This window comes from Excalfactoria chinensis, chromosome 4 (assembly GCF_039878825.1).
Source record: "Excalfactoria chinensis isolate bCotChi1 chromosome 4, bCotChi1.hap2, whole genome shotgun sequence".
NCBI classification, from domain to species: Eukaryota; Metazoa; Chordata; class Aves; order Galliformes; family Phasianidae; genus Excalfactoria; species Excalfactoria chinensis.
Window position 1 is genome coordinate 25,581,682 of NC_092828.1, and position 18,606 is coordinate 25,600,287.

Here is an 18,606-nt window from a genome sequence, read left to right on the forward strand (position 1 = left end):
TTCCTATGATTGGAAAATCCTTGCTAAATACATTCATTTAGCATCTCTTAATTTGGATTACAGAGGTTCGTGACTTTCTTCTGCCTGTATACTTAGAAAAAATATGATGGAGCTCAGTTACTTCAAGACTGATACTGGATGATAGTGTGTATAAATCCTTCCTGGGGAGTTCTTTTGAGAGTACGTAACAAGAAGCAAAGTAACAGGAACACCGGATTGCATTGTTGGTTAGCACTGACAATTTTTATGGCATAAAATGACAGTTCTGTTTGAGACTAATAGAACATTCTTACAGGGGAGAAACAAAATAAAGAGAAGAATCGTGTATTTTCAGATGCCTATAACAAATGCACTGAAGTCCCTAGAGACTACCTTTTTAGTCAGCAGAGTTCACACTAACTGCCAATACGTTTGATGAATGATTTTCTATTACGCATACCAAACACTGAACTTCAGAAGTGTCCTTTTAATATTTATACAGATATGAGTTCATTATTTCCAAGGCAATTTCCTCTAAATCTTTGTTCAGTCTTCAGGGCCATGCTCTGAAGGATGCTTGGAAAATCCTAGCAGCAAGTCTAATTTCTTAGTGCCAGAAATCCTTTCTTGGAGAAAACATGTCCTGCATTAAGAAAAGATATAACTTGGGTGTACTAAAATAAAAAACAAACATGTTTTAACATGATTTGCAAAATTCATTGGAATTTCTCAAGATACAGAGAAGAATTAATATTAAGATATGTTTACTTATTTACATATTTATTGCTCTATCATCTATGACAGGTGATTTAGAACAGGAGAGGCGTCTGAAAACTGGGTGGACACCATTGCACCATTGTCACTCCAGTCTTCAGAAAGAGCAAAAGGAGGATGTTGGAAACTACAGGCCAGTTGGCCTCACCTCTGTCCCTGGGGAGATTAAAATAGAAAAAATTATTGTGGATGTCATCTCTGAGCAAGTGGAAGAAAGAAAGGTTGTAAAGATTAATCAAGCATGGGTTCATCAAGGGGAAATCATACTTGACCAACCTGGTAGCCTTCTATGATGTCACGTCAGGCTGAGTAGATAAGGGGAAAGAAGGGGAGATTTAGGCTGGACATTAGGAAATATTACTTCTCAGAAAGGGTAGTCAGGCACTGGAATGCACTGCCCAGGGAGGTGGTGGAGTCACCGACCATGGGGGTGTTCAAGAAACATTTGGATGTTGTGTTGAGGGATATGATTTAGCTGGGAAGTATTGGTGATGGTTGTACTGAATGATCTTTTAGGTCTTTTCCAACCTTGATAATTCTGTGATTCTATGATTGTGTGAAGTAGATGTTGTCTGCTTTGACTTCAGCAAGGCTTTTCACACTGTCTCTCATAATATCCTTTTAGGTAAGCTTAAGAAGTGCGAGATAGATGAGTGACCAGTGAAGCTGTTTGAGAACTGGCTGACAGAGTGCAGAGGGTTGTGATCAGTGGTACAGTCTAGTTGGAAGTCTGTAGCTAGCAGTGCGCCCCAGGGACTGGTATTGAACCTGGTCTTGTTTAACATCTTCATCAATGATCTGGATGAAAGGATAGAATGTACGTCCAGAAAGTTTGCTTATGATACAAAGAAGTGGCTGATGCACCAGAAGGCTGTGCTGCCGTTCAGTGTGATCTTCACATGTTAGAGAGTTAGGTGGAGAGGAACCTGCTGAAGTGCTGATAAGCTTAGATAAGAGGAGACCAAGAGGAGATCTTATCAGTGCTCATAAATATTGAAAGGGCAGGTACTAAGTGGATGCAGCCAAGCTCTTTTTGGTGATTCCCTGTGATAGTGCAAGAGATAATAGGATAGGCATGAACTGGAACACAGGGTGTTCCATCTCAAGATGAGAAACAACTTTTCTTTGTGAGTGACTGAGTTGGAACAAGCAGTACAGAAAGTCTGTGGAGTCCCCATCTCTGGAGATATTCAAAAACCTCCTGGATGTTTTCCTGTGATGCCTGCTGTAGGGAACCTGCTTTAGGAAAAGGCTGGACTGTATTATCTGCAGGGATCCCTTCCAAACCCTATGATTCTGTGAAGGGAAATGAACCATTCTAGATGAAGAAGCTGAAAGGTGAGTTTACAATTTTATGTCTGCTGGTGAATAAATAAATAAATAATGTATAAACATGCAAGTAAAAAACTCCCTCCTGATTTGGGGCCAGTACTATACTGCTCTTGAAAAGCTAATAGAGTAACATTTGTGGGAAGAACACCAAGAAAGAAGGGACTGGCAAGTAGCCAGCTAACACATGTAAAATTTGTAGTGTTTGTGATGAAACACTAAAACTATCTTGTGAGTGTTAATCCTGAAGCAGCTGTTACCTTGACAACAGCAGGTAATGGATGGTTGTGGTATTCATCTCTACAGATTCACTTTTAAGAATTTTGAACACCTTGTCTTTTAAATGGCTTACTATGGCTTCCTACTGATTAGCTGTTTGAGCTATTAATCTGTTTATGTGAGTGACAGTTTTGCAGATAAATATGAATTTGGGCAACTTGACACATAGTAAATGTAACCTGCTATATAGAATATCATCTAACTTTGTGGCTTAGTGGGAAAATCTTTACATCAGAGAAATGAAGTACATTCTGTTTCTATGCTGTATTTTAAATGCAGGTGCTCAGCCTGTGTCTGAGCCCAGTCTCCTCTTATAGACCTGCCAGTCTCACTTCAGTGCCAGGGAAAATTATGGAGAATATTTTTTAGGGGAGATACTGAAAAACACCTGAAAGACAGTGTCATCATTGATCACAGCCAACAGTTCATGAGGGGAAAGTCCTGTTTAATAAGCTGAATTCCTTTTTATTACACACCTAGTTGACCAAGGGAAGTCATTTGATGTAATCTTTTTGGATTTCAGCAAAGCTTTCAATATTGTTTCAAATATTCTTTTGGGCCATTTAGAATATTTTCCTTCATGGAAAGGAATTGTTAAGAAGTACAATAGTTATTTCTATCACACAGTAATACATATTTTGTCTTTTGTCTTCTGTAGCACAGAGGTAGTTTATTTTCAGCAGATGTACACCCAGTTATTTTGCAGTAGAATTCCATTTCTTCTATATTAATAGCATTGTCGGAAAGTGAGAACAGAGAAGTTGAATACTGATAGTGATAATTTTACTCTGATCAGTAGCATTTTACCTCTGGCTGCTGTGATATCTGGTGTAGCCTCAGGATATGAACTCCACAGAGCCGTTCTCAGAAAATTATGTAACCACTTGCTCAGTTCTGGTAACTCTGGCTTTTGTCCAGGATATATTTAACTTATTAGGGTTTTGTGTACTTTGCAGGTGTATATTTCAATTTCTTTTTTTATTTTTTTTTTAATAGGAAAACTTTTGCAATTTCCCTCTTTTTACCAATACAAAACAAGTTTTCAAGGTTCAGGCCTGTGAGATTACTTAAAAGATTACTCTTGGCAATAAAATGAAACTATGTAAGTGAACACTGCTGACATATTAATCAATTTGTTTTGTTCCTGTATGACTTTGTACAGCACCAGAAAGGTTTCAGTATCCTTTGTATATTTAGTACTGCAGCTGTTACTGGTTAGGAGAACATGACATGGAGGGTTATCCAAAACAGCTGATCAAAAATTCAGCAGTGTTTCAAAATGGTCAACAAGATAATTGGCAGAGAAGCTGCTTCTCTCCTTTTGTCTGCCACTCAGTGACTTTTATCTGGCCTTCAAGGACTACCAGTGTTCTTGTTTACGTAGTTTGGAGATTTGATTAGGTGGGTGATATCAAGCATCTGTGGGGATGGAATTGAGAAAACCTGGATGTATGCTGAATGTCAGTTTGAAGGCAAGTGGGATCAAAACCAGTCTTATTCAGTGTCATAACAAGTGTTGACAAGCTTAATACGGTTAGAACTATATACAATTAGAGAAACGGCATCACATCTTTAAATACAAAAGGAAGAAATCTGCCTGTGCATGACAATGCAGTAGAATCTGTGTAAAGTTTTTAAAAGTTTATTTGTCAGGTAGAAGAACAGGGGAAGTACTTACAGTATTTCCATTGGCCTTAGTTCAAGATGGAAATAAAGAGAATTAGCATTACCTACTCTGTCAGGTCACTGCAGAAGGCTCTTTGGCACTCTAGCGAGAGCAGTTTGGTTGCCAGGAAACGATAAGTTAATTTTGGAAGGTAATGCCCTCTGAGCAAGTAATGCCATCGTTCTAGATCAGAGTAAAATCTAATGCTCCATAGCCACATGCTTATCTTTTAAAAGGATTTGCCCTTCTACCTTACTGGAATAAACAAAGCATTCTTCGCAATTGTCTATTGCTGACAAAATCCAAAAGAGTAAAGTTCTAGGGCATTGTTAAAAACTCAGCATAAAAATAATATTCCAACAGTCTCTTTCAGGTTAGGCCATCTGCTAGTTGTGCTGGTACATATGTCAAAAGGCAGATTGCCAAAACAGTTTTCCCTGACCTTAAAGCAGGAGGATAGCAGTGAAACGTTACAAGGACTTATTCAAGGCAAGTCTTCAACTGTGCAGCATTTATTTCACAATTGATTTCACAACTGAGGCACAGAACAGTTCTCATAAGTTGACAAGTTACCAAGCTCCCTTTGCAGAGTATCAAGCCAGTGTTCCTACTACTTTCTTTAGACAGCAGTACATGTGTCAAAACCCAGATGTGGAAGGATTTCTAAAGTTAAAATATTCCCAGCCCTAAGAAAACTTCAGAGTCAAACACATGGGCAATAAATCTGGAACATTTTTCAGCAAAAAATTGTACAGGTTCTATTCAGCATTTCAGATAAGCCAGAAAAGGCTTTTGCTGTGTTAAACCCAAACTCTAAGCAAGCAGAGACAATCAGAAGAGTGCAAGTTCTTTATAAAACAGCCTTTGAGGAGGCTATGGGGAAGGCAAAAGGAGGAGTATATCATCATATACTTGGTTGATGGGTATCGGTGACTGTTTTTTGATATTTTTCCAGTTGTCTTGCCATGTAATGTGTGAGTCAAGCCTTGCTACCATCAGGAGATGTAAAGGAGGGGGAGAATGAGGTTCAGTTCCTGCTTGCTATACTGAACTATACAACACAGGAGAAGGAGATGGAAGAATCAAAGAATGTGAGGATAATGGGAGAAGAAGAGAGCATCAGAAAATAAAAAGGGAATAGAAACATGAAAAGTGTTTAAAAGGTAGAGGGGAGGAGATAATGAATGTGAAGGGTAATGGAACAGGGAAAAATTATCTTTTGAAATGGCATTTTAAGTCCAAAAGAATTACTTTCCTCAGTTACCTATGAGCATTGCAGGAGAACAAGACTAACTTGCTCCTCCTGCTTATCTGCACTCCATATTTTCCATTTTGCATATTGTTGCTTTTAGCCAAAAAACAGTACTTTGTACTTTACCCTTATTTTCCGCTTACCTTATTTTATTAAAGTTTACTAAAAGCCTAGGGGAACAAAATCTATACCACAGTTGGCCTTTCATAGCCTTCCTGCTTTTCTACAATGTGACAAAGCTGCATATTTAAAAAATACCTCTCAATATACATCTCTTCAAAGCTACTTTACCCAACCTTATTAGTCTATCTTGATGCAAATTTGTTCAAAATAGAAGGGTTTTGGATTTCATTGTCAGCATGTAATTTCATACCGTCTTTTCAACCTGATGTGTGGGACAGAAATGGATCCACTGTGACTTGTAAATCAAGACATTATCAGCTCTGACAAGTTCATGAATTCATAGAACAGACTGAAATACAATTCCATAGAACTGAGAAGCATCTTATTTATCTATATAAGTTCCAGTTATTGCTATGTTTTTCTGATGGGACCGGTTTGACAGGAAATCAATAACCTGGGAGGTCACTGGACTAAATTGAGGTAAACTGGAAACATAATTTTCATGACATGTAGTCCAAAATGCAATATTAATTGTAGTAACGATCATCTACAAATAAGAGTTTTCAGGTTGTTTGTTCACTTGGAAATCCTAGGAAGGATGACAGAAGCAATGGCAGGTGGAGGATCCCTGCTGTGCTGAACTGTGGCACTGGAGCAACCTGCATCAGCTACTACCTAAAGACTGTTGAAGGAGATGGTTTTTTAGGAAGAAATTCTCTTCCTCAAAAGCAGCATAATGTGAACAGAGTGACTGGCTGTGGGAAGGAGAGAGAGAATTTATAGACTGCATATGTTTTAAAATGATCGTAGGATTGTGTGGAACTTCCTAAGGGTTGTTTAGGGTAAAGATTGAATGTATGGGAACAGTGATCAAGCGAGACTGGAGAGGAAATGTTGGCCAAGTGAGGCTGTTGGACTGGTCAAGGAGAAATCACCCAAATCATGAAGTTCACTGAATTCAGCTACCTGAGTAGTTTTGTTCCCATTTTGTTATGACTACTCAATATCATCATGAATTATGTGCAAATTAATTCTGATGAAGCTAGCAGATATTATAATGATTAGTATAAACCAGTCTGAATTATTTTCTCAAGAAGGCTGGTCAAGAAAAATAAATGTTTTAAATCACAAAATGCAAGATCATACATATAGGTACAAACAGTACAGGCATTTTCCAGACCATGACTGTGTGCGAAATAGCAACTCTTAAACAGATGTAGCAGAAAAGCAATACAATGTATGCCTTAATTCTCATCCTTTACAAAAGGACTACTGGTAGTTTTGGAGTGCTAAACTAGTGAGTAGGAGTGAAGAATTGATCTGACTTCCGTATGTGACGTTTGTTACTTTCCACAAAAAAAAAGAGAAATCCCTCTTTCCTTTGTGTAAGTTTCTGTGTGAACACTCTTAGTCATGAATACTTCTTCCTGAAGAGTATTCATACTGAATATCACTTACATCCATCCTGACTTCCACCAACTTAATGTTCTTGAGTTATGTTATCTTAATATCCCTTTGGATTTGAGCAGTTGCACATACATTGTTTTGTTTATTTGCGACAAATTTGTATTATTTCAGAGTAGCTCATAAGAGGTGCTCAATAAGGGATTCATGCAGTAGCTGAGAAAATTCAAGTAGAAAAATAAGTCTGCCTGTCAGGCAAAAGAATTGTAATCTGATAACGGAATTATTGCGTTTCTGTGGAAAAAAATAGTGAAGCCCCAGGGAAGATCTACAAAAGTTATTTGAAATCTGGAGAAAATGCCTTCTAATGGAGTAATTGAAGAACTTAAGATAACTGAAAGGTGACTTGGTTATGGCATATAACTACCAGAAAAACATTATCTGTTAGTTATGCTCTTTCAGCCTGAAAGAACAGCATCACAAAAAACATTAGGGAATGAAAAGTAAGCAAAACTGTAATCAGATGTAAAAGCACATTTTTATTTTTTGCAGTGTGATTGGTTAACTGTTGGAACAAGAGCTGAATGCTTTATGAAGTGTGAGATTTGTGAAACACAAGAAAATGAGCTTCTTAGGAAGACAGAGTCAGAATTATTTAGCGTGTGATGGATACGAGAGTAAGATTAGATTACTTCTAGGGATGTCTAAACTCTCTGTCACAGTAGATTTCTAAAGGTTTTCATGCTTCAGATGAAAAACTCTCATAGTCCAATATACCCAGGGAGGATGAAAACTATCTGTCTAGATGTTCAGAGTTCAGAATGAGTTAATATATTGTAATAATAGGAAAGTATGGCTGTGTTGATTTATCATAATTGTTTTGTATAGTGTGTTCTGTATAGTGTAAAACATCCAGATTATGACATGTGGCAACTTTAGACATTAAGTCTTACACAGTTATTCAAAATTATGTTCTGAGCTGGACCTATGGTTTCAAAATCATTAAAATAAATAAGAAAACATCCAATTTATATTTTTCATTGTTTCATGGTTTCCCTGCTTGTGATTTGTAAACCAACACAATCATGATGATTATTGCTACATGAAAAATGATAAGTTTGTGATTCTGGGTATTAAAATGCTCTCCTCTAGCTGAGATTTTTTTGCCTAGAAGTTTCCCATTCAAGATGAAGCTTGTTTTGGCAGCTAAATTGAGAACTTCTGAAATATAGATAGATTTGAGTAAATCAGATATGCAACAAAACTATTCTAATGATGTCATTTGGTTGATTGGATAAAACTGAATTTAGGATTAAATTATTTCCTTTCGTTCTGAGAGCTGATGATGGACTTAAAGGTGACTTGCAGTGTATTTCGTTTTAAAATTGAGCTTGTCTCTTTCTTGTTGGGGTGTTTTTAAGTTGAGAAAAGACAAACATATGATGAACGGTGTTACAGACTGTACTTAATGTGAAACATTCTAGTCCTAGGTTGTGGTACATTCTCAGCTGATGCAGATGTCATCAGCTCTCACACTTGAACACACTCTCACACTTGACTTGTGATACTATAACAAAATGCCCAAGACGTTCTGATGTCAAAAGGATATTAGCTAGATCTCTCTCTCTCCAGTTTTTCAGCTCTTTACTTACAACATTTGTATCTTAATTATTTTTCAACTGTTATTGTTCTTAAACACATCTTACAATTCTACTGCCAAAGGCAAATCCCCCTATGTTTTTTATCACATTTTCATAATGTTAAATAGAGACAATTAGGCATAATTTCCTCTTCATTTTGAATTCACTCTAAGGTAAGTAAATGTAATATTTATTTGGTCTTCTCTTTTTTGATTATCATGCCCGCAGTAATTTAAGTTGTCTCTCACTTCTTACAAGCTGCTGCAGAACAGAAAAAAATAGCTCAATGTTCAGAACACATTATTTGTGATCTTTGATTATTTTAAATGATAAATTGATGTATGAGAGCACGTAAGTCATAGGCCAAACTGATTTTGAGTGTAAGTGTTCTCTAAGGTGTATAATTATATTGGAGAGAAATTACTATGATTTTACATGCCCTGCATATTGGGCTAAAGTCAGTGTCCTTTAAAATCAAAAGAGCTTTACAGTTTACTCCAGTGCAGGCAGGAACTCATCAATTATCTACAGCAAGTTTAATATTAAAAGTAAGGGTTCCCATAGACATCTAGGGCAGCTCGAAAATATGCAATGGACATGGAATTGACAGAACTATTTCAGAATATAAAATGAGTTGTTGGTACGAGCATTTGGAAGCCCAAATTATCTTCTCTACTTAGGTACGATATGATCTAAACTGAAAGGAGAAATTAAACTCTTCTTGGCAGCTTGTGCATTTCTCATGAAAAGCTGTGTTAAATAATTAGAAGATATGTAGAATCTTGCATATATAAAACAGCTTCCTTCTTTGGTAGTCATCCCACGTGATTTGGGACATGAAAGTAGTTTTGTGATGGAAAATAATAGTTTCAGGAATTTTTTCATCAGCAGAATTTTCCAGTAGAACGGTTAAGTTAGAAGGGATTATTTCATTATGATTTGCTTGATCTTAGTTCTTTAACCTGCCCGTACTTAAATGAATTAAATGAATGTAAAGTGAAGCCTATCAGAAGAAAGTAAACATCGTTAGCTACAGTCACTAAGAGCCTCAGTGTTTAAGGAGGAAGGAGCCTTCCTCAGCCAGAATGAAATAATGCTAGGTTATCACTCCTGTTAGCTCATTCTTTAAGCTGTTTGCAAAAGCTGTATGTTATTCTGATTTCTACTTGATGGTTACTGTATTTACAGATATATCAGTATTATCACACATAAAAACTAAAAACAGAGAAACCTTGAGGATTTCAAGTATTTATAATGATTATCAAAAATTCTTAGGTACATCCGTAAAAATAGCTGAATCATTCACAAGAAGAACTGAAAACAGTTTGTTTTCTGTCAGCTTCAGTATAGAAACTGCTGTGCACTGGGAGCCTCTTGGTGTTTTTTGTTTGGAATTTCAGGGCATTTTATGTTGACAGTAAATCACAAATAGCAGCATTTATTCATTTACCATTAAAAATATATTTGTGCAAATTTTATTAGGCAATTTGACAAAGGCAAAATACCTCTGGAGCAGATATAGATTTTTTTTTTCTTTTTTTTTTTTTTAATTTCCAGAAGGTAAATTCTTCTGGTCTCAGTGCAGTTCCCTCTGGTTTACAGTAAGATAGGTAGAGATTTATGTGTTATACACACGAGAGCAGTTTACAGGAATATGTGACATTAGGCTTTGCTTCTCAGTATTTGGAGGCCTAAGGTAACCATGAAGGTATAGTGAGATCAAAGACTGCAGATAATTTTGAGGTGCTAGAATACTTCAATTCCAAAATGTTTATTTGTTTTTATTAAAGTAGATGCAATATACAGTATAGTTGACAATAACAGCACTGAGCCCTGAAATTAAGCATAATTGCTAAGGCAGAACATTTTCCAGGTCTGTGAGTAGACACTGGAAACTCCCTCTTACCTTGAAATCTCTTAAGTATTGCCATCTGAAATGAAATTTTATCCAACTGAGCAGAATACTGTGTGTTCTCAAAACCTGTGTGGGAGAATTGCTGTAATTTAAGAACCAGTAACTTCAGGATTCTTGTAGTTATAATTATTGTGCAAGACTTGCCTTTTCCCCTGTGCAAACAGCAGTAATCATGATGCAGCCAATAAAAATATATTAAAATGTTTCTTAGCAAATTTCACCTGCAGCTCTAGGTCTCATGACTCATTTTTATAATACTTTTGCTATCTTCTTGTAATGTCATTTATGTTTGCCAGAACACTGAAGATAAGTCATGGAGGAATAGTCTGCTAATCATGCGAATAACCATTCACACAGCCGCTTAACAAAGATTTTAACAGGAGATGCTTCTTCAATATGCTGTCTTAATAAATTGGAATTCTGCAAAATGTGCAGACATGAAAATCTTTATGCACATCATTTGCTCCACTGGAACAGTGATTATTATTCAACAGTTAGCTTTATTTCTTCAGAGTTGGTAGTTATTTCTTCAGTGTTGGTAGTCATGACTTCAGGTGTTTTTGAAGAGGAACAGAGAGTAAATCTAGACTTTCAAAGTTTAATTGTACTCCTGAAGCACTTTCAAATACAAAAGCAGCAAAGTATCTGTATATGTATTTTGACTTTGGAATGCAGTGTTTTCCTCTTATCTCTAATTGTGCCTTTCAGTCCATACTGTAGGACTGCAGTATATTTACCAAGAGCACAGACTAATGTTTCAGAGAAGTAGTGGGAAGAAAGTTGATACCTCCTGCCCACTTTTGAATGAAATAGTGTTTCATTTCAGTTTATGAGTTTCCTCTTTTTGACTGAGAGGCTTTTCTTAGATCAGTGGGAGGAAGCAGTACTCTGTGATATGCACATTTCTGAGAGGGGTCATAAGAGTCTACTGTCTGTATATGAGTGAGTCTAGATACAATCCCTGAATCCTCTAAGGTAGCCTGAGGGCAATTTTTTATTTATTTATATATGTATTTTAAAGAACATGTATGTCAGAAACACATGACAGAAAGTAGTAGAGGTGCCATGATGCATTACGGTTGAATCTGTTATTCACTGGCAGATTGGCTTTCTGTACATCTGTGCATGTGCTTTAGCTAAGACGCCTGTCACAGAAGTCCAGCTATTCTTCAAGGCACAGCTGATCTGGAGGAGAGCAGACACTTTCCACTTGCCAGTAGCAGAGCAGTGCGGTGTGGCTGGATGCTATCTGGCTCTATGTTTTTCAAAAGACAGATATACTGGGAGATGCAGCACAGAGACACAAAGATGTTTTTGAACAAAAGCAGCCTGGCTCCAGCTTAGCTTATTGCTAGAGCTGGTCCTCATAAGCATGCCTATGTGGTGCTGTACAGTGACAGCCTGGAAACTGAGAGACGGATTGGACAAAAACTGTGGTTCTTCTTACACCTTCAGAGAGAAAGGAAATGGCAATCTATTTTTTCTGTTCTTCGCATTTTCATATTTTAGCTTAAAAGTTCACACACAGGCCAGTCTTGAAGTAGCACTGTGGCCCAGTCAGTGAACATGCTGGGAAATACAGTGGAAGATTGCACAAGTGACTCTACAGCTCTGACTTTGTGTGTCACTCATGCACATATTTCCCATATCCTGAACTCATGAAAACACTCAGGCACTTTCCTACATAGATAAGGAACAAAAGGTGATTAAAGATGCAGTAATACTACAGCAACTGAGAAAAAGTATTTGCTGGTTATGTTGTTTGTGGAACAGAATAAAACATAAATTTCATTCTTTTTAAGCACAGTATATTAAGTTTGAGAAAGTAAAGCTGGCTTCTTCTCATGGATCTAGCTACCAATATCAATGGCATTAGAAGATATGGTAACAACATTGCTCTTGAGTTTCCTTACATTTTCAGGAGCTGGAAAAGTACAGATGACCACTGAAGATGTAACACACAGCTGTTAAATGTTCTTCTTGCTACTTAGCTTGGCCATTGCCAATGTTTCCTTCAGGACTTTCACTAAACCTCCAGGGAAGGTAAAAAAAAAAAAAAAAAAAAGAAAAAGAAAAAAAGAAAAAGAAAAAAGTGCCTATTAGTAATTTTCAGCCAACTTCCAAAGAGAACCAGAGGATTTCTTAAAATCAAAGTATTGCTCAGAGAAGAGGATGAAATATCATAAAACATCTTTGAAATACTACCAAGAACATTATGATTTTAAAAAATCTAACGTCTGAGCCAAAGTGACCTCCTTCTTTCTTGCTGTGACATATTTTCATCTAAGAATTGCTTTGTAGTCTTTACTGCTAGCAAAATTCCAGCAGATAATCAGTTGCCAAGAAACAGGAATGTATAGCTCTTACCTGAAATATAGCATAGATACTGAGACCTAGCTCCTCTTTTCCTGCTATATTTAAAGCCTTCTTTACCTCCTTGCTCTCTTAACTCACATTCAGAGGACTTCAGGGACGTAGCCCCTGAGACTCTGCCCGTGTTTCAGAAGCAGCTGCTGCATTTATTTAATAAACATTATACCTGTTATCAAGAAGTTTTTGAATGTCTCTAGAAGAGGCTGTCTTCCTCGTTGCTGGTATACAAAAGCACAGTGTATTGCAATTAAAATTTTCCTCACTGCTTCTCTTGTGTGAAAAATGTTGTGTATGAAGTAGATAAGCTATAAAATAGTCAGAATAGCAGAATTCTATCTGCTTTGGTTGAGATTAAGTAAAGAATATTCTGGCTTGAGTGACAGATGATGAATAAGATATAATTTTTTTCTTTTGTTTAAGGAAAATAAATCATAGAGTCCAATTAGCCCATCAATTCCAGGATAGTCTCAGACAAAAATCTAAAGGCTTTCAATTCTTCTGCAGTGAATTACATCTTTAAGTTAAAATCTGTTGGAAATTAAGAAAAACAAACCGAAAAAGCAAGAGGATTTATCAAGAATGTTGGATTCTGTTCAAAACAACTTCATCACAGTGGTAACAATTAGATCACTCTTTTGCATGCCAAATCAATCGGAAAAGCTTGAAAAACAATCAAACACGTTTGTGAAAAGATTATTATTTGCTGAATCCAGAAAGATTCTTTAAATAGAAAATTCTACACAAGAGGGTTTTTTTTTTGAACTTCTTTTCATGCAGCCCAGTTACATTAAATAGGCGACACACAATAGCTATTTATTTTTGTAAAGTACTATCAGAGCACTCAGAGCCAGACAATATAATTAGCATTTCTTATTCCCTGGACACTTAGTATGGCTGTTTCTAACTTTGATAATATAATGGAGAATGAGTCAGGTACACTGTTAGATAATTTTCCATTGTAATTATGTGCCTAATTTCTAGCACAAAATAAGACAGATAATTAATGCTTCCTATTTTATTTAAAATATTTTAATCTTATTATCCCTTTCAAATACTTTTACAAAAATGAGTAAATGCGACTGAAATGTAGAACTGATTTCTGGATATAAGTTATAAAAGGATGTATCTTTATCTAAGAAGCTGAAGTAAGCTTTAATTCAGATGAAGCTTATATAACAGGGAAAGACAGGAAATTTAGACTAATCCTCTTGCAAAGAGTGGTATGAAATCAAGACAGAAGGCAGTGTCCCTTAACAAATTGACTTTGGCTAAGAATACAGATGGATCGCTTCCTTGAGACAGATGTAGGTGTTGCAGTACTCATCACTGAAAGTCCTGCTCCTTCAGACATTCATCTGTCTGTTGGCATTAACAGCTTGGCCTTTGCCAAAGCTCATCCATATGGTAAGATTTAAGCACATAAGGATGGTATTTGTAGCATGTATATCTTGTCTTCAGCTAACTATTAGGAAATGTGAGTTATGGGTTATTTCAGAGAAACATCTTTCTATAGGAAGACTTAACTAAATCTGAACTATTTGGCTCTTTATCCATGTACAGTTCCTGGAATTGTACCTTAGTCCCTTTGTTTCAAAACTTCAGCCTCACATTCAGTAAAGCTAATTTATGGTGCTCTCGTTGGCCACCAAGAGCTGGAAAGAAACCACTGTGGCTATGTTTATAAAGCCATCTGAACATTAGTGCAAAATTATCTAGACTAGGATTTATTTGAGCTAACTCAAGTGTTAACTGTGATATACCTGTGAATGTGAGTCTCTGGAATGTAAATTAAGACCATTGTGCTGAAATTCTGCTGAAGATGGTTAACAAAGATATCAGACCCATTAGGGACCTGCAAATGTATTTACAAGCAGGCAAGACAAAAATAAATATATCTCAAGAGCAGTAAATGGTCCTGGAAAACCAATTTTGTGCATCTGGTAGGAGCCAAGGGTTGAAGAGAGCAGCCCAAGACTAGTTCTATAAACAAGAGATTATTCCTCAGAAGCCAGGAGAGAGGGGGAAGTTAGAACAGAGTTGTCCAAGCCTAAACCAAGATGGTTTTACCTACAACTGAAGTTGCTCCTGTTTCTAGAAACACTGCTGAAAACTCCTGGAGAAATGTGGGAAGTTGATAAAAGGTGAATACTCACACAGTTTCCTTCTTGTATATCACTGTTTGCTTTTATAGTTCATGAACATAGCTGTCTAGATTGAAATTGCTCTCGCATTTTTATATAGCTTTACAGGTGACATCTTTCTCACTAAACTGCTCTGAACAATGATGAGTGATACTTCTGCATATACCTTTTCTTTATAAACAGAAAAATCTGTTGGCTGCATTCTTTCATTTCCAGCAAAAGAATGGGGTAGACTTGCATATGAATAGCAGGGACAGCAAAAACTGGTATTTGAGTCAGGCAACAGCATTATTCTTATTGTGTATAAAAAGAACCTCTGTCTAGCTATTATGGTTGGTAGATTTTCTGTTTTAAAATTGTCCTTCCTAAGAAGTATGTATGAAGCACCATAAGTTTTTTCTTGAAAGAGCAGAGCCAGCTCTTCTGGATCTTTAAAGAGACTTATTTTACAAAGGCTCATAGTTTAGCTTATCTCAAAGGTTCTGAAAAATTTTTGTTGATGTTAAAGACAAATCAGTCAGAGATGACAGAGCTCCTGTCGTGTTAATGAACCCCAGGTTTTAATGGCACTTTAAAATATCATTTGAACATTACATTTAAATTACATACAATTTTAACAAGCTGAAACACTTGTTAAGGCTTTTAAACAGGCATCTATTGTTCTACATACAGCACTGAAGACTGGGAACTTGTGTCCAAATAATCAGATGTAATACGTAGCCAACTCAGAGTCTAAATTTGGTTTTAGGACAAGTACTTTGATCTCTCTCTCTATTCATCCAAAAACAAAGTATGCCAGTAATTTATATTCATTCACAGCTTGAGCTTGCTCATCTTGCTTACACTAAATTTCTTCAGGTAGGTTTGAACTGGTAGCCAGTGAATAAGTTAGTCAACAGAAAACACTGCTGAATGATAGTGAAATCTGATTGCATTTGCTCCTTGCTATCTTTAAAGTTTAGGAAGAAGTATAACGCAGTAATCTTTCTCTTAATCATTTCTTTTAGTTGAATTACATTGCTTCATTGGGGCTATATTCCTGTTAGATGATCAAAGCTGTCAAGCATTATGTATGTACTCCAATTTAGCCTGATAAATTAGTCTATTAGCAGATAGTAGTAGGCAATTATGAAATGCAAATCATTCCAGCTTTTTTAGAGCAGGACACATTTCCCTGTGGAGTTACCTGTCTATCTCTCTGTCTCTTTTCTATATGTATTGTGAGACTGGTGTGCTAGCCAGGAAACACCACCTAGTCTGACAAGTAGCTTTAGGTACCAAGTGAATACAGTCAAAGCCATCAGAGGCACTAGCTTTTTCACTGAGAAATAAAATCCTACCTTGTAATATTAACAATATATTGGCAAATAAACAGCTAAGGGAAGAACTTGCTGGTATTCAATTAAAATTGCAGTAAGTTAAAATTATTGACAGAATAACTTAACAGTATGCTATTCATCAATTAAAACTTATCAAGATGGCAAATCAAATATCTTTTGATGTGTTCTTGTTGGATTTAATTTGCTGAAATCACTTCTCTGAATTTCCTGGAATGAGAAGGCTAATAAACATTATGCTTTCATGTTGCTGAAAGGAACAGTCTTTTAATATTAGACTTGAGAATTGGTGTGGAATGGATAGAGAAAAACATGAAAAGTTATATTTTCTTTGTTATATTTGAATTTGGAATTCTAGGGAGAGTCATCAAATGTAAAGGTGTTATAGTTTTGAAAAACAGAAAGAAAAACAAAATCATTTGCAAACAAGGCTTTCTTACAAATGACAGAGAAAGTGGTATGTAATGTATGTGCAGTGTAAATGTGTATATGTATAAATTTGCCAGACTTTGTGCAAAATGTGAAATATTCAGATTTTTAAATTAATTGTTTAGCTGATTTCAGGTGGTAAGGAGTTGCTCCTTGTTGTAGGAAGGAACATAATCATCACAAGTAGTGCATCACAAGTAGAAAGGAATGAACTCAGTTCTGTTGTATAATTTTATACTTCACTTGTCCTTGACTGCATGCTGATTTAAGGCATCCTTAAAAAAAGAAAAAGTGTCCGCTTCTGTAAGATGAAGATGCACACAGATGGTGGCATCAGATATTGCACCTTGGATAAGATGCTGAGGGTATTACGGGAACAGCAGTTATCCTCCTAGCTGATGATCTTGTGCTTTTCCTCTGTCATCTTCCTCTCTGTGGAGCCCAGTTATCTCTGACAGGAGGCTTAACACTTTCACCTAGATTTCCTTTGTGGAAGCAAAGGTAATCAGTAAGGGCAAGCAGCACAGCAGTGGAATATTGCTAACTAAAGAGTGACTAGATGGATAAACCTTCCCAATGGCTAGAATCAAAATTTGCCAGCTGCAGCATCCTTTCTGAGGATATTATAAAGGCTTCAATGTTGATTAGAAGGGATGAGTACAGGTTGAAAATCTGCTTAGAATAGAAAAAACATGGTAAAATGAACAAGGAAGCTACACATAAAAGCCAAAAATATTTATTTTCAACAAAACCAAACAGAAACTAGGCAAAATACCATGACATGAGGAGAAAAACACTGAAAATTTCTGATGAGTGCGTTTTCCGATTATAAATTAAAAAACGGAATAAAGCAAACTGAACTAACTGAACTAATAATGCTGTAGCACAGATGGCTAAAATTGTACTTATACCCAACAAATTAGGTGCTTCCACAAGTATTTAAATTTAATCAATATGTAGTACAGCAAAGAAAGCAAGTCATGTTTCTAGCTGGGATACAGTTAGTTACAGCAGTGCAAAAATCTCAGTGAATACCTCACACTAGCAACATGTGCAATCCTGGGGATTCTGTCTAGTGGGGATGTGGGGATTCTGTCTAGTCTTGAGATTCTGTATTTTTTTCATATGATCTGCTCTCTGAACTCCAGCTGAACAGGTCTGAATACATCTTTTATTGATTAAGAAGATCTTACATACTCACTCAAATGAAGTTGCTATAGCTCAGCCCAAAAGCCTAAATTTAGTGTCATAATTTTAATACCATGTGTGGCAATGATGGGGATCCAACTGAGCCTCCACAAGCTGCTACAGATAGACAATAACCCTGTATAGTGCCTGCACTGTATTTTTCAGTGTTCTAGGGATACTTCAGGCACAGAGGCTTTTGGGGGCTACATTTTAATCACTTATTTTTACCTCTAATTTCAGGTGCCTCTCATGCTAGTGGTTGCTCTGTCAAGGCCTAGAAGCTCCAAGAGAGACCCACAGAGAATAATGCTGACTTCTGTGCAATGACATTGAGCAGAACAATGTTTTACTCTAAAAGAGATGTCTGAGAGTCTTCAGAAAGTGAATTGCATGGGTAAGTCTCAAATGGCTGACAACTTCAAAATCTATCAAAATTTTGTTATGCATTTTTTCTCTTATTCATATATAGAACTCCACCCTCATAGTTTATGTACAGTATAGGAAAGGACATCAGTGCTTTAAGAAGATCGAATGTAGTGATCCGTCATACCTAATTTCATTCTGATAATCACAATAATTTTCTAAATGAAGCAAGACTAGTAATGCAGCTACAGTAAGTGTGATTTCATAAATATTATAGAAAGCCTGCTTTAGTTTAATCTTAGGAATTTGTTTCTCTTTTCTGGTCAATTGTTTACCTTTTCTGGGCAAAGATTGGTTCATACTTTTCATTCAGAAACTCCGATGTTTGCTATCAAATAGTTTTAAAAACAAGCA

At 36.3% G+C, this 18,606-nt stretch overlaps 1 protein-coding gene across 3 annotated transcripts in view; it reads left to right on the plus strand.

The window, feature by feature from the left end:
- TRMT9B (tRNA methyltransferase 9B (putative)) overlaps positions 1 to 18,606 on the plus strand; it is a 102,398-nt gene that overhangs the window by 58,059 nt on the left and 25,733 nt on the right. For all 3 annotated transcript variants that reach the window (XM_072335380.1, XM_072335379.1, XM_072335382.1), the window contains one exon: positions 18,070 to 18,223. The gene's annotated coding sequence lies outside the window, so the exon portion shown is untranslated. The remainder of the gene's footprint in view (positions 1 to 18,069; positions 18,224 to 18,606) is intronic.